General features: G+C 35.4%; 1 long non-coding RNA gene across 2 annotated transcripts; it reads right to left on the reverse strand.

The window, feature by feature from the left end:
- Positions 1-830: 830 nt before the first annotated feature.
- On the reverse strand, positions 831-22,667 carry LOC113623301 (uncharacterized). 2 transcript variants are annotated; one of them, XR_003433882.1, is made up of 4 exons: positions 22,413-22,667; positions 19,499-19,627; positions 12,706-14,508; positions 831-941 (listed from the first exon to the last, which is right to left on the reverse strand). It is a non-coding gene; the product is annotated as an uncharacterized LOC113623301 (long non-coding RNA). The 2 variants fall into 2 exon arrangements; XR_003433879.1 differs by having other exon boundaries at positions 19,499-22,667.
- Between the last annotated feature and the right edge of the window lie 829 nt (positions 22,668-23,496).

Here is a 23,496-nt window from a genome sequence, read left to right on the forward strand (position 1 = left end):
CATCCCTTATGAGATAAATAAGTAAACAGGCTAGCCGTGATAACGAGGTTTCTAAGACTGGACAAACAGGAATGTTAATGCATCTTTCATAATGGAAACAATACGTTTATAATCTTAGACTTAAAGTAACTATGGTTACAAAGCCTTGTGCTGCTTTACCTTCACTTGATTCCTTTCACTGGGGATCCACCTCTGTCATCAGGAGAGAGTCTCCTTGGCTAATGGCTCTCAGTGTCATCATGAGAATACAAAGATTAAATACCTTATGAATAGAGAGTGTAAATTTCTTTATCTGCTTCAGAAGTGTCTTTTCAATAAGGAAGACTTGGTCAACAAAGGAGAGAGAAGTGTTCTCAGTTTCAACCAACTTTCTAAACAAAAAAACACTGGCTTTCTATTGTACCTGAAGTGTTTTGTTATCAATGATTACCTGCCAAGTGCTTCAAGTCTTTATAGCCATAGTCTTGATGTTGACAAAGTGCTTCAAAAAGAATTTCTGCAGATACTTAGGGTCAAGGGGTCAAGAAGAAGATATTATCAAGATAGAATTTAGAATGCTAGATTTAGGATGAATTACTGCAGACATCTTCTCAAAGAGTGTTAAGGAGACAGGAAATTGTTCAAACATAACATTAGAAAAAAAGCAGGGTTCGAAATTCTGTATATAATCCATTCTATAAATATGATATAAAGTATATAAAGATGAAAAGAAGCACATGAAAATGTAAACAGTGGTTATCTTGGGGTGACATTATGGGTGATTTGACACAATGAATATTATTACTTAAGTATTCAGAAAAAACTGTTTTATATAATCATTTATTTTAAACAACAGCTATAGCTTCGGTAATTATGAAAAGGACTCACTGTTTATCTGGGGCACTTTCAGAGGATGTTAGCAGAGGATATCAGGAGCAGTTAAAGCACTGATGTTTTTTCACCTGGAGAAAAAAAGAGTAATGAAACAAAAGCTAGCTTCAACCCTTCGAAAGACTGTCAAGTAGAGGAATAACAAGACATTTTCTAAAGACTAGAAGTTCTATGGAGTTTAGCACCTGTCTTAATTTAAAAAAGACATTTCTGGTAACAACGGAACAGATTGATATTCAAGAATTACTGAAGGCATTCAAGAAGAGGTTGGATGGATATCAGACATATGGTTATAAAAATGATTGCTTCACTGAGTGAGAACTAAGACTATGGGGTTTTTAAGGTCTTTTCAACCCTTGGATTCTATTATTTTAAACACTGCTAACATATTTGCCCAACACTCTAGAGGTCAGGAGTCTTAGTTTTTCTTTTCCTCATTTTTCTTTCCCCCACCCTGCTCCCACTTCCCTCCCACATTGACAGGAGATGCTGACTTGTGCTGGGAGTCACAGGGGCAAATCGCCCTTGAGAACAATTCTAAAAGAGCAGTAAATTCCTCATGATAAAGCCTCCAATTTAAAGAACAGAAGTGACAGAATATAGTGACTTGTCTAATTTACCATAATGTGTTTTGTATTATAATGGCAGGGCAGGGTTCACTTGGCTTGGGGTTTGTAAGGGCTTAAGACAAATCAGAAAGAATAAGATGGGCTCAGATTTCTATCACTCATCTGATTACACATTTAGACATGATGCATGCTATCCATCCCTTTCGCTATGCCATCAGTTTCCACACCATCTTACTCAAAAATGGCACAAGACATTCTCTGATTCACCTTCCCAGACATCCCAGCCCCCTAGCTGAGGAGGCCCTTTGTGTGATCCCCAGTGAGTGTGATATCCTCACCTCTTGTCAGCCCCAGATAGGAAGCAAATATTCTGTAACACCATTCTTTTAGGAACCAGCCAAATAGTATTAGAAACATTGTTACAAATACCAATAACCATTCATCTTCCAGTAAAAATAATAGAATATATATATGTAAAATTCTGGGCAATTTCGATATTTATACTTATTCTACTCAAAGACTTAAGTCCTAGAGAGATGATTCAGATGATTTTCTTATACTACTTAGTCCGAACTCCACTTGTATTTATTGAGTATCTATGTGTTCCAGGCACTGTGCTGTTTTCATTTAGACATCTCATTAACTTTGAGTGAAGAAATTTCTCCCTCTCTGTCCAGGTGAGGAAAATGTAGTTTAACAGATAGCATTTTGCTTTGATCACCCAGCTGCCCAGAGGTAGAGCTGGGAAACAGCCTAAGGTTTCCTGACTCTAAGAGGCACAGAATTTTGTAAATGCCTTCATATGTAATTACGCAAACGACCTGTAGGGCTTCATGATGATAACATGAACACGCCCACATCAGCCTGTAAAACAGATGGGACCTGAGTTGAGTTATTCCCTTCCTGAGACAGGCATGTTAAACTACAGTCCAAGATACTCAATTGGGACAGGACAAATGAAGGATTCGAAGTCATGTTTCTGCAGAGTTCTTCTCCATGCTGTGAAGTATTAAGGAAAACAGTGCCTCTCAATAGTGACAAACCCCAAATACCTCTGATTGCTTACAATGTCTTGCTTTACACAATGTACATTGTAATTAAGTTTTATCAATATAGAGAATCTTTATTTTTTAAAATTTATTTTATTGAAGTATGGTGGATTTACAATGTTGTGTTAATTTCTACTGTACAGCAAAGTGATTCAGATATATATATATATATATATATATATATATATATATATATATATATATCCTTTTTCATATTCTTTTCCATTATGGTTTATCACAGGATACTGAATATAGTTCCCTGTGCTATACAGTGGGACCTTGTTGTTAAAGAATCTTTCTTTGTTAATCATTAAAATCAACTGAATGAGTTATATTTCAAATGAGTCTATTAGTAGAAAAAAAGCACTCATTAAAATAGGAGTCTGAAAATGGAGACAGACAACATTGGCCAAGAAAGAAGAAAGAACAGGTGTTTGATCTTCTCCCACACTCCATCAGAGTGGAATATGGAAGAGCTCTTGTTTTTGTGGACATGTGCTAAAGAAAACAGAAAAATCCAGCCAAGTTGTGCAGTGAGTTTCATGAATATATGGAGAAATGTTTACTTGTCTTGAATTGAGGGTGGAAATCTAGTCCCCTTAGACAATGAGCCAGGTTTTAGAGCTCATTTGTATTGTCTAATCATTCTCTCTTCTGGGAACATTCTAATTTAGCTAAAACCAGGATTTGGATTTGGCCTAGCTATAAATTAAAAGAATACTACATGGCTATGCAGCTCTGCTCAAGAGTTTATTTGCTCTTACATTAAAAAATAACTCAAGTTACTCTCAATGGATTCATTAAAAACCTGATTTCTCCACTTTATAGCTATTTTGTCTGGCAGATGGGATCTGGTTTTTTCCTTATGCTGCATTTTTCGAACTAAGTGTATATGGTGAGATAACAGTATACTCTCCCGCCAACAAAAAAGCCACATGAATATTTCAATAAAATTGCATTATTTGGCATCTACTGTCCACATATGTTCATTTGGCTATTGCTTGTCCAAGCCAATTATAGCCACAAGGGGAATGAGTGTTTGAAATTTAAACAAGGAGCTCTAAATTTTCTAAGAGAGGAGGCCTCCTGACAGGTAGATCAGTCTCTAGTTCATTTTTAATGAAGTTGACAATTCCATAAATCATTGTTTCCCTCCCATTATCTGCCAGCTTCTGTGCTGCAGAAGCCTGAAAAGAAAACTTCTTTATACTTTTGGGTGGGGGGTGGTTAGGACGAGGTTAGACTCTTTGAATGAGCTTTTAAGGATAAATAACTTCACCATGCAGAGAATAAAGAGTATTTCAAGCAGAGAAAATGGCATGAAGGTGTGATGGGTTCAAGGGTAGAGCAAGGATGTAGAAACATAAGTCGGAGGGCACGGTAGAGATGTTGGATTTGTTGGTACACTCAAAGAGACATCATCAAAAGTTTTAAGATAAAGAATGTTAAGTTCCATCTCTATGAATCCTGAGAAATGGAGTATTACATTCCCACAGATATGAAGAGAAAACCCGATTCCTCTTTCCAGTAAAGAATGTCTGTAAGGTCTGAAGTTAAGTGGACAGATAAATAGGGGCAAGAGATATTTGGAAATATTGTTGTCAGTTAAAAAACAAAACATGTAATACTTAAATTAAATCGCCCTAGGGATTTTTGTTTTTCATTCTGATTTTTAAGAATCTGGTTTGTAATTGGGAGAGAACAAGGTACAGATAGAATTAGTGTGAATTTCTTTGTGAAAAGTTAAGGTCACTCAGAGATACCATTTGCTTAATCATTGCTTATACACATATCAAAAAAAAATCACACACACATCTTTTTATGTGCCAAAAATGGTAGTGGTTGAAAATGTGACTAAATCTACATGTGTTGATCTGGAGTATGAACCCACTCTCGTTTAGCTTTGCCAAAATTTTATTACTTTCTCAAATTCTCAGCTATAGATCTTCATCCTATATGGTAGTGCTTTAGAACTGCACGCATAATATAGACAAGAACTTGGCCTCCAGAATCAAGCAAACCTGAGCTCTGTCTGCTTATGAGCCCTATGACCTCAGCAAGTGATTAGATTCCTTTAGGTCTTAACTTTCTCAACTGTTAAAAAGAAAAATCAGATGCAAACTCGTATCTACCAAATAGTTATTGTGAAGATTAAGTAAATGCTTGAAAAATGCTTACTGTGGTGTCTGGTGTATATTAAGAACTTGATAAATGTCATTAGCCAATTATATAATTATTATCATTACCCAAAGATAAACACAGATAATCAGCTTGAGAAGAAACATCTGTAGAAACCACTTTATCTGTATAGCGAGCCAGCTGATTCACCGCATTTTGCTTGATTAAATAATAATGAAAAGGATAATAATAACATACATATAATACTTCAGTGTTTAAGGATATTCCCTCATGGACAAATAATTTGGCACCAACTCTGTGAGTTAGAAAAGATAAAATATTCTTACTGTTTACAAAGAAGAAAAAAAAGAAGTCAGGATATAACATACAAGAGAAAAAAAATCTATAAAAGCCAGAATAGAACAAGGAGATTAGGGGGAGAGGAAAACCTCTTAAAGAGATTAATGTGTCACAAAAACCCTTTCAAATAACCAGAGTGGAAAAAGCACCGTGTCAGCCAGTTAATTGACATTGTCAAATCGACTCATGGGGATCTAACAAATGTCAGACTTATTTAACATTTTTTTAATTGCTAGCTATTGATTTACATATTTATTTTTTATTTATTTTTGTGTTTATGTAGGTATATTTTTATTTATTTAACATTTTTATCGGAGTTCGTTCCAAAATTAATATTTCAGTTATATTTATGACTCTTAACACATACATTATTGCAGAGCAAATGCATCATCAAAACATTTGTTCAAAATAAGCACCATTTTTATAATATGCATTTGTTTAAAAAAGTACATTATTGAGTGAATTTTTATGTTCTCTATTTTTCAAAATTATATATTCACAGATTGAAATGTAGTCACTGTCTTTACCTACTATTTAGATTATTAATCAACAAACCATAATATAGACTTTGGAGCAATAGTTCTCAAACTATACAATGGTGGGCTGAAAACTTGGAAAATGGTTCCATTGCTTAGTTGAATATGGCCAATCTTTCTTCCAATTCACATTTGATTAGATTTTTTAACAGTTTGACCAATAAGTTTTCCTTTATAAAACTGATGCCTGATAATTGTTGAGTCTGACAAAGTGAATGTCCAAGTATCATAAAATATGTATTTTATGAATACGTATAGAAAGGTGACTGTGCCTAATTGGACAGTTAATAAATGTGGTCATATATATTCATGCCTAAGATTTTTGCACCATGTACCTATAATAGAGTTATAGTTTCTCTAAGAAGCACTGATTCCAACTCATTAATATGATCAAATATCCTAATAATTCATATTCTACCTTGATCAGCATGACATTCAGATGCTTCCTGATCAAATTTGGTAACCATTGCTTTAGAAGTATACACATATTCAGATTACTCATTTTTATTTAATTATTCTAAATTTCCTTGAATATATCTTTGTTGAGTAAGTAAAATATAAGGCAGTACACTTGGTTAGTTAAAATTATGTGGAATAGATTCATTGTTATCACTGTGGTTTCCATTGCAAGTGCTCTGACACTAATGGAAAAAAAAAGTTAATGCAACTTTTCCTTATGGCTACAGGTGGAGGTATTACTAACAATGTTTCTCAGAGGTTTCTTTGGCACTTACATAATAAACTTAAAGAATTACATATTTATTTTTATTTTTGTATTTATGTAGGTATTTATTTATTTATTTATTTAACATCTTTATTGGAGTATAATTGCTAAGAATTACATATTTAAACTTAAATGTTTGTGTGGATTGAATCTAGGAATTGTGCTTATCATTCATTATAGAAATTGATAGCTGTGGTTAATTAAGATATTGTTATATGTAGGCTAAACTGTCTTTTAAACATATAAAATATAAGGTTTGAATAATATATGCCAAAGACAATATAAAAATGTTTAAAATTCACAGGGCAGTGAAATCATTACAGGACTATGAACTTCTCCTTGGCTTCAATTCCTTATATCTGTATGAAACTACTGCTCCCAGATATAGCATCAATATCTAATAAATGGTGACACTGAAAGTTGGGAAGCTCTATGACACCAAAGCTAGAATTCAAAGGAATTTCTGTAAAGCAAAGTTCTCTGACTCTCCTAAGCCAGAAGAATTTTTCATATGTCTTGGAAAAGGCAGAATCCAAAGGCAAAAGATGAAAGACATAAGACGGGAGATAAGAGGTGAAAAAGTTCTGGTCCTGTGATTCTCGGTTTCCTTGCCTAAGAAAAAAAGACGAGGGGAGCTTTAAGGTCTTTTCCAATTCTGAGCTTCTATGATTCCAAGTATACAAAATTCTCTATTCCAGAAGTGTTGCGCCCTTGTTTTGCTTGGTTATCTAACACATCATATAGCTAGGTTATGGTATCTCATATTACGAATGGAAGATGTATTTTAGCCTGAACTGGTATGAATTGTGATTCATATGGAATTGCAATTTATTAATTTTTAAATTTTAATAAGTATATACATAAAGTCACATAGAACTGGAGGTGTTTACAAGTGAGGAAGATGATTTTTCTCAATACTACAGCCTATACATTTATTTGTAATAATTTGGAATGTTTAATGGAGTTTTAACAGAAAGTGTCTAAACTATATAATCCAGACGGAAATTCTCCACAACTTTTCACCACCATCAGCATAAACAGGTCTGTATGTGTGTGTGTGTGTGTGTGTGTGTGTGTATAGAATTGGGGTTAATTTATGTTAAACTTTTAATAAATGGTATGATGACCATTAGTGAAGAATAATAGATCATAATAACTCTAGTATCACTAGAGTCCACATACTTCAATTATGATATGACAACTTATGTAACCATTTGGCAATTCTCAAAAAGAAATTATGTTCATTCCAGTGTGCTATTAAACATTCTTGCTTTGGAATTTTTAACACATTTATATTAATCCCCATGGGTTGTTCAAAATATGGTATATAAAACTACTATAAAATGCCCAGATGTTAGCAAAACCTTAGCCTTTTATTTTCTAACATATATTTCTGTATAACTTTTATAATATTTCATTTAAAAAGAATACAATTTATTTCACATCTTCCTAATTGTCCTTAATGTTTAAAAAAGCATTTACTCAATTTCTCATATTAATTAGACAAACAAGAACGGCAGAACTCTTTAAGAGTTTCATCAACATCTTACTTCACATTTCAAAGCTCTATTTTGAGAAATACTGGCTCATAGCAGATCTGTGGGAAACTATAAACTAATATAGGCCTTGCTTAGAATCCTCTCAAGCAGTTACTAGAAACACCATAAAATTGTGTGATCAGGATATCCAGACCAAGCATGATTTTGAGGACTCTCTCAAGTATACATGTATTCTCATTTTTCACAAATGGTGCTTCTTTGGACACTTGTTTTTCAAAACGCTCCTAAAAAAAGGAACTACCTAGGGCTTCCCTGGTGGCGCAGTGGTTGAGAGTCTGCCTGCCGATGCAGGGGACACGGGTTCATGCCCCGGTCCAGGAAGATCCCACAGGCCGCGGAGTGGCTGGGCCTGTGAGCCATGGCCGCTGAGCCTGCGCGTCCAGAGCCTGTGCTCCGCAACGGGAGAGGCCACAACAGTGAGAGGCCCGCGTACCGCAAAAAAAAAAAAAAAAAAAAAGGAACTACCTAGTTAAAAAATTTGGAATTCTTTGCATACTGTGTCTTCCTATTTGAAATTCACAAATCCATAGTAGAGCTCCAAACAAGTATTTCAGTGAAGTATACTATTTAATCTATGTTTAACCCAGAGTTTTATAGTCGTTGGTGTTCTTTTGACTATAAGACTCACACAATTCTCCTCCCCTTCCCCCCTTTACTCCTTATTAAATACGATTACTTTTTAATTCCATGGAACACTCATTGCTTGAGGCCTCAAGGCCTTGAGAGCCTCTGTACCATTTCCTTGATACTGTGATTGCCTCAAGGCCAGAGTGGCCTCCAGGGAGCAGATATTTAGGAAAAGGGTACAAATTTGGGAAATTCATGAGGGTTGTTCAAAACAGAATTACAAATTCAATTAATGTTTCATAGAGCACAATGAGTTTGCTGATTGTCTGATGTTTTTTCAGTATGTTTAGAAACATGAAAAAATGGATGCGCTACAACTGTGATACGCTTAGCAAACAACGACTGCTTTTCTAATTGCACGATCTTTCAGAAAAGTGTAACTGTCTAAAGGTGAAAAATGTCTTTGTTTCAGAAATGCCTAGCAAATAAGAAGAAACTTATAGAAAGCATAATTTCAAATAATCAAAATATTCACAAAATATGAAAAAATTCACAAGTGCAGGCAGTATACAATTAAGTTATTTAAGTAGACCAACAGCTTGTGCTGAGGACTCTACATACTACGCAACTGGCATCGAGAAGTTCTTCCTATAATAAAAGAAATAATGCTTGGTGATTGTGGAACAACAATGTGAATGCTCTTAATACCACTCAGACACTTAAAATCGTTAAGATGGTAAATTTTAAGTTATGTGTATTTTACCAATTTTTTTAAAAAAGAAATTATCTAATCTTCTTCTCTGACATCATTAAAATGGCAAGTATTTTTTAAGGTTTGAGAGAACTACTTGCCTTGTTATGAAACCAGATTCTTAAAAATGTCTCAAAACTTTCCTCTCTCACTGGGAAACACTTATCTTGACCAACAGAGAATGCAGTAGTGGATGCTGAAAGAACATGACATTTTTCAGAATAAGAGAAATATTTCCTTTTTTTCTCTACTTCCACTACCTAAATCTCCATGCCGTTAGAGCTACAATAACAAATTTGAAAGTGGACTTCCTTTTTACATTACAAAAAATAATATAGTTTTCTATAAATGTAAAATGGTATGTCACGAGTTTTTAAAAAATGTTCCGGGCTTCCCTGGTGGTTCAGTGGTTGAGAGTCCGCCTGCCGATGCAGGGGACACGGGTTCGTGCCCTGGTCTGGGAGGATCCCACATGCTGCGGAGTGGCTGGGCCCGTGAGCAATGGTCGCTGAGCTTGCGCGTCCGGAGCCTGTGCTCCGCAACGGGAGAGGCCACAACAGTGAGAGGCCCGCGTACCGCAAAAAAAAAAAAAAATTTCATTTCCTGTAGTGGCATTAAGAGTAAAATCTTTTGTGTGGATTTTTTAAGGTTAGGTAGAATACATTTGGTTTATCAAAGTGTGTATTAATATAGGAGAAATAACACATTTGTGAGAAATAGACTTAGGAAAGGATTAATGAACTATAAAAGGATTGATGAACTATAAAACTCACTGCAAAGCTAAGAATGTTTAAAAACATTGTTCTCCTTGGCTAATATCGTATACTAGACTGTAAGTTTATGAGGGCAGGGAACACATCCATCTTGCTCACCACTATTTTTTCATGCCTCCAGTAGTATCTAGTGTTGTAGACAGTAAATATTTCTGAATGAATTAGTAAATTCAGAAGAGAGTTAAAAAATACAGAAAATTGCTTTTTAGGTAATAGTTAAAAAGTGACGCAAGCAAAGGCCATTTTTCAATCAATAAATGATTTGAAATATTACCAGTGGACTATTTGTATATCTAATCAGTTACCAGTTCCATTATTCATCACATACGTGCTAAACACTAGCTACCAAAGTCATCCAAATCTTACAGATGGAATTTTATTCACAAACCAATCTCTACATTTCAAGAGACTAATACTGTCAACACTTAAGCACTTAATATCTAATTCTTCACATGAATCTTTTTGTCTGATGGACTATTGTTGAATTTTTCTCATGAAGTCTGAGCAAAAAAATTATATTTCATAGATATTCTTGCATTCTTTCCAAGAAGAGGAATTATGAAATTTTCTATATATTTTTAAGATATCCAGTGGAAGAATATTAATTAAAATGTTAATATTTGTCATTTGAATTAATATTCTTCAAAATTTGTGCTACTTGCACATAAACATTAAAATGAGGAGTGATTAAATGGTGTTTCCTATAATCCTGACAAAAGATTTAGAGATGAAAGAGCATGTCAGTATTTGTAAGAATATAGAAAAGAGATATCTACTGCTTTTAAATATATTTCCTAGGCCTTAATTATTGGTTTTTGTGTTTTTTGATTTAAAAAAACTATAATATAAGCAGAAAGAGTAGAACATAGTTTCCACATGATTAGCAAAAAGAGTCAAAACTTTGGAATCGCTTTGAAATCTACTTTAAAAGCTCAGCTACTTTGATTTTTTTTTTCTGTTATAGAACCATGAAAAGTTATTTCAACTGAATTGCATACATAACTCCTAGAGTGTAGACAGTTGCTATTATTTGTTCACTTCATCAAAATGCTTTTTTAAATTATTGCTACATTTGTATTACCAGGTCCTAGAGAAACCAAGGTGAAAGAGGCCCAGGAGAAGTCAAACCCTCTTTGCTATTTCTAACAAAGGAAATGCCATTCTTGCCACTAACTCTTCGAATTATTTCCAAGTTCTCTAAAAATAATTTAATCTGTGTCAAATAGCTGTCTCATCTGGAAAACTCGATAGATGAACGTAGAAGTTAGAAAGAGTAAGGGGAAAGTTAGGTGTTAAATTGAAATGGTACATCCCAGGCTTTTTTGATGGAAACTTTTTAGATGGAAATTAGCCAGCGCACTTCTATACATCTGCTCACTTTTCTTTAAACTTGAGCTATATTATCACAGAAAAGCATAGTAATCCCCACTCTGATGTTGTATTTCAAATGAGAGAGACTGAAACATCACAGCATAGGCACCTTTGAAAAGGGGTATTATGGATGGATGAATTTCTTTTGGGATCAGCATGTCTACATTTAAGGGGCAGATTATATAGGGAGGGAAAGTAGAAGGAATAATGTAACGTATTTCTACCCAATGACAATGATTCTCATTTGACGTTGGACTTTAAAGAGGACATGAATGGACTTGAGGTTATGGGGAGGGGGAAGGATAAACTGGGACGAAGTGAGAGAGTAGCATTGACATATATACACTACCAAATGTAAAATAGATAGCTAGTGGGAAGCAGCCACCATAACACAGGGAGATCAGCTCAGTGCTTTGTGACCACTTAGAGGCCTGGGATAGGGAGTGTGGGAGGGAGACACAAGAAGGGGGGGATATGGGGATATATGTATACATATAACTGATTCACTTTGTTATACAGCAGAAACTAACACAACATTGTAAAGCAATTATATTCCAGTAAAGATTTTAAAAAAATAAACAAAGAGGACATGCCTATTAAATCATGCTTCATTTTAAACAACAGTTGAATTTTTTTTTAATTTTGTGCAAATTATATCTTGGTAGCCAAATTACACTTTACTGTACCTGAATAGCTGTTGACATGTAGAAAGCTCAGGTAAATCCTTATAGTAGTAAAACATATGTGTATTTATTTATTCAGAAATGTGGGTCATTGTATACTATTTTCTTAATTTAAAGCATTTTAACATGCCAGTTATTTAAAAAATGAATCTTAAAATTCTGTTATATGATTTTGCAAGGAAATTCTATTTTATACTTTTCCATCTGTTAAATTATTTAAGATTAACATTTATTATATGCTGCTCCATGAATGAAATGTCATTGCCTACAATGATTTTTAGACATCTACTAGTGTCCTCAAAGAGAAGAACTGGAATATTTTTAGAACAGATGACTTACCACATGACTATTAACTTTTGTAGAGTCATACTTGAGATACTTCAAGGTGACTAAAAGTAAAATGGAAACCTTCTGGATTTTAAATATTTTTCTGTTTTCTTTTTTGATATGAAAGGGAGACCTATACCAATTTTGTAAAGAAAAGGGGCTACAGTAACTTGCATTGGTTCCTGTTGACTGGTATAACAATGAAAGTGAAATTCACTTTGTCTAAAGGGTCACGTGATTGTGCAAATACAGGTTTATGCTATGACTTTGCTTTCCCACTCTCATAGTTAGTTTTAGAGCTTGGGGTGGAAAAGAGGATGAAGGGAGATAACATATGGAACATCTGCCATTTGCCAAGAATCATGTTTAACAGTTTACATATGGTTTCTCATTTATAAAGAGTTAAACAGTATATAAGAAAAAAATTCAACCTAAAGAAATCTCTTACTTTTTTTTCGTGCCAAATTCTTGTCTGTCTTACTGGTGATAACAACATCTCTAGTAAGGAAGAGAAACCTGGTGTCTTGCTTTTCTTCCCTGTTTGCAGTCATTGTTTTTTTTAAGTCTTGAAATGAAGGGAGTTCAGTGGTGGATGGCAGCCCAAGAAAGAATGCTGCTTTTATATATCTTATTGTCTTTGCAGGTCAGATGAGGATAGCTGAGAGAAGCTTGAAAAATAAAAGGTAAGGAAAATGAGCAAATATTGAGAATAAAGCATAGTTTTCCACTGATGGGATAAAAATAATTTAAATATAAACAAAAAACTTTAATTTCAAATACTGTAGATAGAGAATAGAAAAGGATAAGCTGATTGCAGCTTTTTTAAGACCAAAGCAAATTTATAAGTAATCTCTTAGGAAGTTATCTAATCAAGTCCTTCATATTATTTAATAACATTAAATTTGACATGGCTGCCTATTATAGGTATGCTATATCTCTGTTAAATGTGCTGAGATATAGGAAGATGAATGTTAAGTAAAGCTCAGAAACTCTACTGAATTGATAACACTAAGTATTTTTCATAAATCCTTTAGTCAAGTCTATCTTAAATAGATTTTGATTTAAAACTACTCTAGGCAGTATATAAGTCAAATATCTAGTCATATAATTTCAGTATTCTCTATGTTTATCCCAATAAAGCATGGATAACGTGAGTAACAACATTTCCAATCAAGAAAATTTTTGTCCTCTAAAGTGAATTAACCAGTCGTCTGAAATTTTAAACACGTATAAACCAGTTGAGAGCAAAAAATACAATCATATTTATTGCTGTGTCTTTCTGGGGCTCATCACAGGGCTTATGCTTACAAATGTTGTAGAGCTGACCTAAACGATGAACAATTTGGGTCAAGATTACAGTGTAGATTAAAATCCTCCTTCCAGTCAGGCCCTACTCCATGGGAAATTTGTGTCCCTCAGAGCAGGCTAAGCACTTGCCTTGATCACTTCTACTCACTTTTTCTTCCTGTCTGCTGACCAGTGATTGGGAGAACACCACTAAACATTTTGATGATTCATTGTAAGTCTGCACGTCATACTTTTACCCTGATATTTATGTGGCTAAAGTCTTAATAGCCTCCCACACCAAACGTCATGTTTGAAATACAACGCATTAACAATCTGAAGCTGACTTAGTTGTGAAGCAGGATACCGAGGACACATAGATGAAATTCTAGACATTTCTCAAGAGGATCCAGCTACTTAATGGCCACTGAGGTCTTCAGTAAATAGGTGTGAGGCTATCCAACCTGAACTGAAAAGCAGTTCTTACTTCCAAATTTAAATACCTCCTGTGCATATAAAAAGTTTCATTTATTAGTCCAAAATGTTACTACGATTTGGGATCTTGAAAAAACATTCTCATTTTCTTGGGCATGTTATGCAGCAAAAGGAAGTTGGGAAGGGTAGGCTAGAGAATGGAACTTATGCTTGGAGGCCATAAAGTTGAGACGTCCTGTTTTTCACCTCACAACAGGCGAGGCTGGGCTGAAGACGGTTGAGTAAGTATATTTCCCTGCCAAAGTTAAGATGATGAACCATGGGTGAACCTCAGCAAAATTCTATTCGTCCACTGAGAAGCTGTTAGTGTTTGGCTATTGAGGATTGTCCACACCATATTCCTCTCAGGTTGGACCCATTCTCTTGGCGGGTGGGGGGCAAGTGCAGCTCCCATTGAGAGGGTCACAGTGAGCTGTGTGGACACACTGGCACTTCAGAGAGCAGTTGGGTCCATACTGGCCTGACCTGCATTCTGTGAGGGAAAAATAAAAATAAAGCCAATTCAAATATGCTTTCCTATCATACAGTCTTTTTACTACTATGTCTTGGATTGCAATAAGATAAGGATAGGCTTATAAAGAATTCTGGTTAACCATTGGCATCTTTTTCCCATGCTAGAATGTTATATAAGAAAAGTAAGGACTTTAATGGAAAACAGGAGGAGGCTGGGGAGGCAAGGAAGTTAGTGGCAAAATCAAAAAGACGAGAAGACAGGACAGCAACTTATATTTTTAAAGTGCCTTCTCAGAATTAGATTATTCAATAGCAGTGCATTGTGAGGGACACACAGAAAATGGATTAGCTGTCTTGAGACCAGAAAAAGGCGAAATTCACCCTGAATACACAATATGTGAAGTTTGTCTTTAGGTTGAAAACACAATTATTTGTGCTTATGTTGCTGAAAAGGAAATGACTTTAAATTCAACTCTTTCATCTCTTAAAATACGTCAAAAGGGCCATAGATCCCCTGTGTAAAATACTACTATATGTACTAAAGGGTTATAACTATCTTTAAGTTGAATTGCATTGTGATTGCAACCAGTAGAGAAATGAAGAAAAGGAATTAAAAAGTGTTAGCTTTATCAAAACAATGAAACGTGGACTAAAAGGGGCCCCCTCAAACATCACACCCCTGCCTGTGCATTTGGTCTTAGTCTGATATCCAGCAGAGAATTAGCAGAGAATTAACAGGTTCTGTTTCTGAAGGATTGTGAGGCTGGGAAAAAAGCCAAGCCCAGCCCATGGAAACAGAAAATGGTTTCACATTTCCTAGGCAGTCAGGCAAGACTGGGAAATAACTCAATTTACCAATGTTTAAGGACCAGAGAAACTTAACTTTGCAATAATAACAGTCAGCTAGCCCTACACCATTTTTCAAAATGGGTTCCTAATACATTATCTTAATTGGTTCTAACAAACACCTTTGAGGTAGGAGAGGCAGTGAGGTAAGCTCTCTCATTCTAGAAAGAGATGAACTGAGGTTTGGAATGTCTTAAGGGACCTTCTCAAACGTTAGATCTCTGGTAAATGACAGAGCTGGATTTCTAAATTCTCATCTAGTGCTCATTCCTCATTTTGCACTACGATGTGGAAAGACACAAGATATTAAGCGTATGTAGAAGAAAGCCCAAATCAGGAAGTGGAAAGTGGAAAATTTAGAGATATTGATATAAATATACAGGTACTAGAGCAAATTCTGAGTCTGAGCAAATTTTGTTAAACATTTCTTTATTGCCTCAAAATTCTCTTTGCTGGATTGGAGAGTCATCCTGAATATTCCACGAGCAGTGGATGTTTATTTGATTTTATTTTTCTTTCTCAGATAATGAAGGTAGGTTACAGTGTGGTCTAGCTCTCATCTTAATTAACTAGTTATATTTGAAATGTGAGATAAATGGAAAATATATCAATTTTGCAATTAATTTTTTTACAGAGTTTCAGTGTGAGCAAATGGTAATTCAATCCCTTCCTGAATCAAGGAACTACAGGTAGGTAAAAGGCACTTTGGAGGTGACGCAAATACTGCTCTGAAATGAATCTTCTCTTTAAATCATCAAACTTTATGAAAGTAAAAAAAAAAAACGATGTGTCATTTCAAATTTAACCTAACATAACCACCTGTGCCCAGTGTGTGGGAGAATTACTTAGTTTGGTGGTAAGACCTAGTTTTCTTGTTTGAAAAAGAGTTATGAGTCAGGTTCTCTACTGAGCAGTTCAGAATCTGATTTTAATTTACAAAATTACCACATTTTCATGTTAATAACGATGTGTATTCAAGACATCTGTTTGAATGTCTGCAAATGTTAATTTACCAAGGGGGTGGGGAAGTAATCCAATAAAAAGCTGCTACATTCTTTTACGAATTAATATTATGGCGGTTTAATAGGTTCTTTACCAGAGTTCAAATTAAAATGAGGTCTTTTATCTTTATAGTGCCTGCATAGACACAGCTGTTCACAGTTAATATCGCAGATGAACTGTGCTTAATTGAAAATAAAAATGCAAATAAAAGAGCCTGCAGTATGCCTGTGTAGGCCATGGGTACCCCAAAGAGCTCACGACAAGAGAGGCCTTGAGGTGCCCACCTAGAATGGACATGTTAATACATGCCACTGTCACGTGGCAATTTACTTGTGGATGAAAGAGACTATGTGCTAGCAAATTTAGTCCACAAAAATTCCATAGAGTGAGGCTTTAATTTTCGTCCTGTCTATAAGCTCTCCTGGTTTCGTGGCTAGTTTTAAGTCATTGCTAACTGTTGTCCGATAGAACCTTCTGCAATGACGAAAATGTTCTGTGCTGAGCTATCCAATACTGTAGCCACTAGCTGTGTGTGGCCACTGAGCACTTGAAATGTCATGTGAGACTAAGGAGGTGAATTTTTGCCTGTCACTGTTGTGGCCTCTCCCGTTGCGGAGCACAGGCTCCGGACGTGCAGGCTCAGCGGCCGTGGCTCACGGGCCCAGCCGCTCCGCGGCCTGTGGGATCCTCCCGGACTGGGGCACGAACCCGTGTCCCCTGCATCGGCAGGCGGACTCTCAAGAACTGCACCACCAGGGAAGCCCAAGGTGAATTTTAAATTAAACTAAATTTAAATTAAGTAGCACGTGTGGTTAATGGACAATGCAGACTGACAACCGAAAAGTCCTATCCCTTTCTTTTCCTTGGGAGGCAGTGCAGTGGGGATGTTAAAAAGTCTAGCTCTGGGCCCAGATTGCTTGTTTCAAATCCCCAAGCTCCCACATACTAGCTGTGTAACCTTGGGCAAGTTACTTAACCTTTTTGTGCTTCAGCTCCCAGCTTCCTCATCTATAAAATGGGTATGGTGATAATAGTAAAGGCGCCTAGTATAAATGAAAATGCCTGGCATATAATATGCATTCAATACACATTACTGGTTTTCTTAAGGATTTAAATGCAAGCACCAATGCTATAAGCACTGCCTTTAGTGAGTGTTTCATTGGTGACATGTTACCGTGGTTTCACCAAGATGCCATGTGGATGTTTATTCTGACAGACTTAGTTTAGATTTCACAAAGTTCAAATATTTCTGTCTACTGTGACTCCATGAAGAACGTGGAGAAGGAAAGCAAAACTTTCCTCAACAAAAATTTGCTGAAGGCTATCATGTGCTAGACTTGGTTCTAAACGTTTTTGATGAAAGACAAGTAAACGTGGATGTGACTCTCAGGAAACTTGTAGTGCAGTGAAACACAAGAATTAGAGACTTTAATGAAGCAGCTTTGCAGAAAAGAAATGTCAACATCAAGAAGCTCCCAAGTTGGAAGATCCTAAAGGATTCCGAGTCACTACTCATAACCCCTTCGCCTTATCCTATAAGTCTACCCAAAAGGGAAGAAGGAGGGGTAGGAAGGAATACAAGACTCTTAATGAGCCTCTGGAGGTTCCTTATTCTGGACTAGATGCAGATATTTACATACATACATAGATACAGTATTGTCCCAGTTACTGGGCGGTAGGAGCTTTTCTCTTTCACAATCACAAAGTTGATGGCAATTGTCTCCAAATATTCCAGGCGAACACTACCCAGGAAAGAGAAACGCTGAAAAATTAACTCCTTGAGCTGTCAGTGATGCACCTAAATTGAGATTAAAGATACAATTTCTGCGGGCTTCCCTGGTGGCGCAGTGGTTAAGAGTCCGCCTGCCGATGCAGGGGACGCGGGTTCGAGCCCCAGTCCGGGAAGATCCCACATGCCGCGGAGCAGCTGGGCCCGTGAGCCATGGCCGCTGAGCCTGCGCTTCCGGAGCCTGTGCTCCGCAACGGGAGAGGCCACAACAGTGACAGGCCCGCGTGCCGCAAAAAAAAAAAAAAAAAAAAAAGATACAATTTCCACAAGAGCAAAGTGGGATGATAAAGTGAGATTGATTGGTCAGAAGAAGAGAGGAAATTTTTGGAATTCTCAGAAAGAAGCTTCATTTTATACACGGTTTCACACTTGGGCCTTAAAGTTGAGTTACTTCAACATCGGTTTGTACCAGTTAAGAATGTATGTAAGCTTTTTGAAGACAGGAATTTAAGGAATGAGACTGAGTGGCCCAGCCAAGTGTATTGCTTTAAATAGTTTTCCTTAAAATGTTATTTATTTACTGTCTATTTCTCCAGAAGACGGTAAGCTTCACTATGTTCCCAGAATTTAACACAGAACAGGCACATAATAGATGCACATTGTATCGAATCACTAAATAATAAATGAATAAGTGAATAAAGGATGGACAAGAGTCACTACATGTAAAGTTCTAGTGACATGAGGACACTGTATGGGACTAATTTATAGCTCCTTTTTATGGTAAGAACTTTGATTCAAAGTCAAATTACCACTATCATTATATTATCATTATCGTTATTGGAGTTGTAACCGTATATACACAAGAGCAAACATAATATAGACTAAAATGGGACTTGGAGTTCTTTACTGAGAACGATGTGGTTTGGCATTGTTTTGAATGGACCAGGGCTTCATAATATTTTATTTCAAACTGAGTAGCCCAAATTCTCACCTCTATATCTTCATCCACATTCATGGCTGCCGTTACTTCTACTGATAAATGCCTAATTCACATCTTTAAATATTTTTCATAAAGCCCTCGAATCTGTTTCAGTACCACTGAACCCAATGCATGTCATTCTTTAAAAGGCGTTTAATGAAATATTTCTCATTTAGAGTAGAATCTTTGTCCATTGAAGACTACTTTCGTAGTGTTTTGACATATTAAATAGTTTCATTTAGGGCAAAATAAAAATTTTGACCAATCAGCAACAAAATCAAGACTCATTATACTGTCTGTAGAGTGAATTCCTGTCACTTTAATGTCCAAATCAGAAGCTCAGGTGATTATTCCATGGTTCAGATTCAGGTTTACACGTTTGCCCTCAGATGGAAAGACCTCACAGTCACACAGAATTCCCACATTCAACGCTTAAAAACACCCTGGTTATACCTTTTTCACATTGGCTACCGTGGAAACCTGCTGGGCAAATGCATTGTCCAACTGCTGCATCACAGTTGGCTCTGTTTTTGCAGTCACAGATGTGAGCACAATTCAAACCATAAAATCCAGGAAGGCATGCTAGAAAATGAAAATGTCAAAATGCTATTTTGGATTTAAGAATAAAAACGGACAAAATTAAAGGATATGCTCTAGGTCACGTCTTTATCAGGACCAAAGAAGGAGAGAAGAGCACAGAATTGAAAAGCAAGACAAAATTACATGGAGAAGCATGTTGACAATAATACATTTGTCATGCAGAGATGCGAATATATCAGTGCCATTCTCTACAACTAGTCTAGAAAAGTCCATAAGAAAATTTTAAATATCTTCAAGTAGATAAAATTTATTTGCTAGAATGTGTTATAATCTGACAAAGACTTCATCAAAACCCTCTAATAACCTAAACACCTAAAATAGCAATGTTTTCTAACTTCAGATCCAGGCTAAATTTAGTGCGAATTTAAAATTCTTAAAATAGGTAAGAGAGTATTTGTGGAAGGTGATTCACGCAGCTCTTGATATTTAAAGTCCTGGAATGGATGACAGAAGTGGGTGTGAGGGAGACAGGAGAAGAAAAGGAGAGATAAAGGAAATAGAAGACAGAGAATATGATGCATATGTAGTAGGTTAACATCTTATGAAGAAGTTATGTTTTAAAGTCAGTGAAATTTAATCTCTGAAAATTTTCCTTAGATAGCCTATAGAGTATGATATAGAACTGCTTCTTAGTAAGTCCAATATAACATGCTTTTCCTCCATGGTTGGAGATCAGTACTTTTGTGTCTGAACATCAGAAGTAATTGGTTTAGATTTACAGCCTATGTCATCCAAGCAAATGCATTTCTTGGAATGCTAAAATTGTCCTCTGCCCAGGGAGATGCTCACCCTGAGGGACATAGGTGAGAGCTAAGTTTGACTGCAGTCAAAGGATTCCCATTCCCTACCTTGAGTTTTTGCTGGGGCTGTGGTCACCACTCACCATTGGGAACAGAAGGGGCATGCAATTTCCTCACCCTTCAATTATCCACTCTCTCTTGCTCTCTCTTGCTCTCCCTCTCACTCCTGCTCTCTCCTCTTTCTTTCTCTCTCTGTGTCTCCTGATCCCCCCAACCTAGAGTTGGATGTGCCGAGGCTTCATGTGTGTGACACTTCTTCAGCATGAATGGAGCTACTCAGGACAGATTTAACATTAGGAAAAACTCACATTCAGAGAGCAGAAAAATGAGGTAAAACCAAAAGAGATGAGGATGAGGAAAATATATCAAATATCTAATTTGATATATATTATTTTATATAATATACAGTCTTCCATTTTCTAACCTCATTTTAACTCAAAAAAATGAATAATAAAGGAAGATTCAGTGCAGGGTTTCTTCTGTTCATTGTTATATAATCGTCGTTGACAATACATAAAAAAATCAAATCTCCTTTATCTCCCCTATTTGAATTATATATAAAAACGAGCTCATAAAGTTTGGCTTGCTCCAAGTTTCCATTTGTCTAAATAATACTATCATTCTTCCAGGTCCCCTGGCTTAGACCTTTAGAGTTATCTTGGATTCCTACATCTTCCTCATTTACATGTCCAAATCGATTGCCAAATACAGTCAATTGTTCTTCCAAGATATTTTTCTGTTCATTCATTTACATTTTGATCCCAGAATAGATTTTTGAAATCCTAGACTATCACTACAGCTTCCTACATGGACACAACAAATGGTTCCTTTTCCTAACAGTTAATAATGTATCCACTTTAGAGATTTCTTTCACCAAAGTGATGTCCTTTGCTCAAAATTTTACTTGCTACCCTACTGCATGTAAGATGAAATTTATGGGGCTTGAATAGATATTTTTCCATCTTTGGTATCTCTAATTCCAATTTTGAAAACAAAATGAACAAAAACTTCCATACTCCCTAACCCAAGAAACATCAGAGTAGTTGGCAAGAATTCTAAACCTGGAAAGGATTAGTAGGATTTGTTTCTGTGAAATATGTTTTCTAGAGCCTAAAGACAGGTTGAAACAAGTGGAAACAATTTAAAATATTGTTAATATCACTACAGAGGCTTTATAAATTCTTTACTTCTAAGTAATTCATGTTCATCACGTTTTTACAACATGCCTCAGTGCTAAATGCTTACATGTATCTTCTTATTTGTTCCTCATGATAACCTTTTAAGGCAGGTGTTATTATCATCCCCATTCTATAGATGAGGAAACTGAAACTTACAGAAGTTTTGTTTATACATATTTTATATGGTAGAGCCAGGCCATATACAACTAATTCTGGAGATTAAACTCTCATATCTTAATTTCTGTGTGTTGTCCATCAGGGCTCTCTGATGTCAAAGACAAATTATTGCATAATTCTTCCTTTTCCCAATTTAGTTGAAAACATTGAGTCCAAATGAAGAAGTGATATAAATAAATACATTCAAAGGAAACTTGAAGGCAGATCTTTTAGAGTTAAGCCTAGGTTAACATGAAATAAATAAGCAGCTTCTTTGTCTATATTCTGTCTAAAGGCAGCCAGGGGAAGGAGAATGATTTCATTCAAAAAGACCAACAGCTGACTCCACTGTGTGTGTCTGCCCGTATCTACTCTAGATAATCATAGAACCATAGAAATTCTTTTGAACGACTATTCCAAAAAGAAAAAAGAAGTCCAATTACTTCATCATGCCAGTTGTCAACACCCACAACTTAAATTAGAGCTATAAAATACATTGCAAGAATATACATTAAACTATTGTTTATCTAATTTGATATAATGTGAATGTATTATGTCTATGATTTAAAAAATAGTTTTTAAAACTTAAAATATATCAACACCATAATATGCCCACTCATTTTCTTGGTTTACCATGTTCGCAGTCTCTTCCATAATAACCTGGGAGGCACTCACAGCTTCTAGAAAACCTGCTGCAAATTCCACTGTTCTGACACTTGCAATTAAAATGGCAGCTCAGAGCATGATAACCAGGAAAACATTCTGAAAAAGAAACCACTCAAGCAATAATTCTAGTTAAGACAATTGCATTTGTAATGAGTTTGAAGACAGAAATAAACAGTAGCATTAATAAAAAAAATAAAGGCAGACAAATCATTAGCCAGTGTAATCAAGAAAAAAGAGAAAAAGCACAAATACACACAATTTTTAAAAAATGTCAAATGATCATCAAAAGGAGTAAGTCTGAAAAGTATATGAATAAATATAAAAACCTAAATGAAATGGAAAAGTTATAGAAGACAACTTACCAAATTGGCCTAATTTGAGGCAGAAAAACTAGACAGGCTAACTATAATAGAAAAACAATAGAGAAAATAGTAAAATCGCTCCAACTAAAAAAAATTCCACCCGTCCTAGGTTTCACGGGTAAATCCTACAACCTCTTACAATTCAGATCATCACCTTATTACTTATACCATTCCAGAGCATTGAAAAGGAAGGAAAATTTCAAATACTTTTTTTTTATGTTAGTATAACATCAATTCCAAAACCTGAAAAAAATGCATAAAAAAACTACAGCTCAATTTTACTTAAGAATATCAATGCCAAATTTATTTAAAAACTACACAGAAGCCAACAACATATTATAAAGTAATATATCACAACTAAATAGTATTTATTCCAAGAATGAAAGGTCATGTAATATTACAAAAATTTCATTGATAAATCCATCATATTTATCAACCTAAAGAGAAAAATCATATTATTAATCTCATAAATGCAGAAGAAACATCTGACAATAATTAAAAATTAGTAAAAATACTGAATAAATTAAAAATTAATAGCTATATCATAATACGAATATGAAAATCAAATGTTTTACTTATTGGGGAACACATAGCTTGAACAAATGGAAGGATAAACAATGTTTATTCTTGAATGAAATGAGTTAATATCAGAAATATGTTAATTCTCCTTAAAAGAGTAGACACAGAGG

The sequence above is a fragment of the Aethalodelphis obliquidens genome, unplaced genomic scaffold, assembly GCF_003676395.1.
Source record: "Aethalodelphis obliquidens isolate GAN/ISIS:26980383/991018 unplaced genomic scaffold, ASM367639v1 scaffold1, whole genome shotgun sequence".
NCBI lineage: Eukaryota > Metazoa > Chordata > Mammalia > Artiodactyla > Delphinidae > Aethalodelphis > Aethalodelphis obliquidens.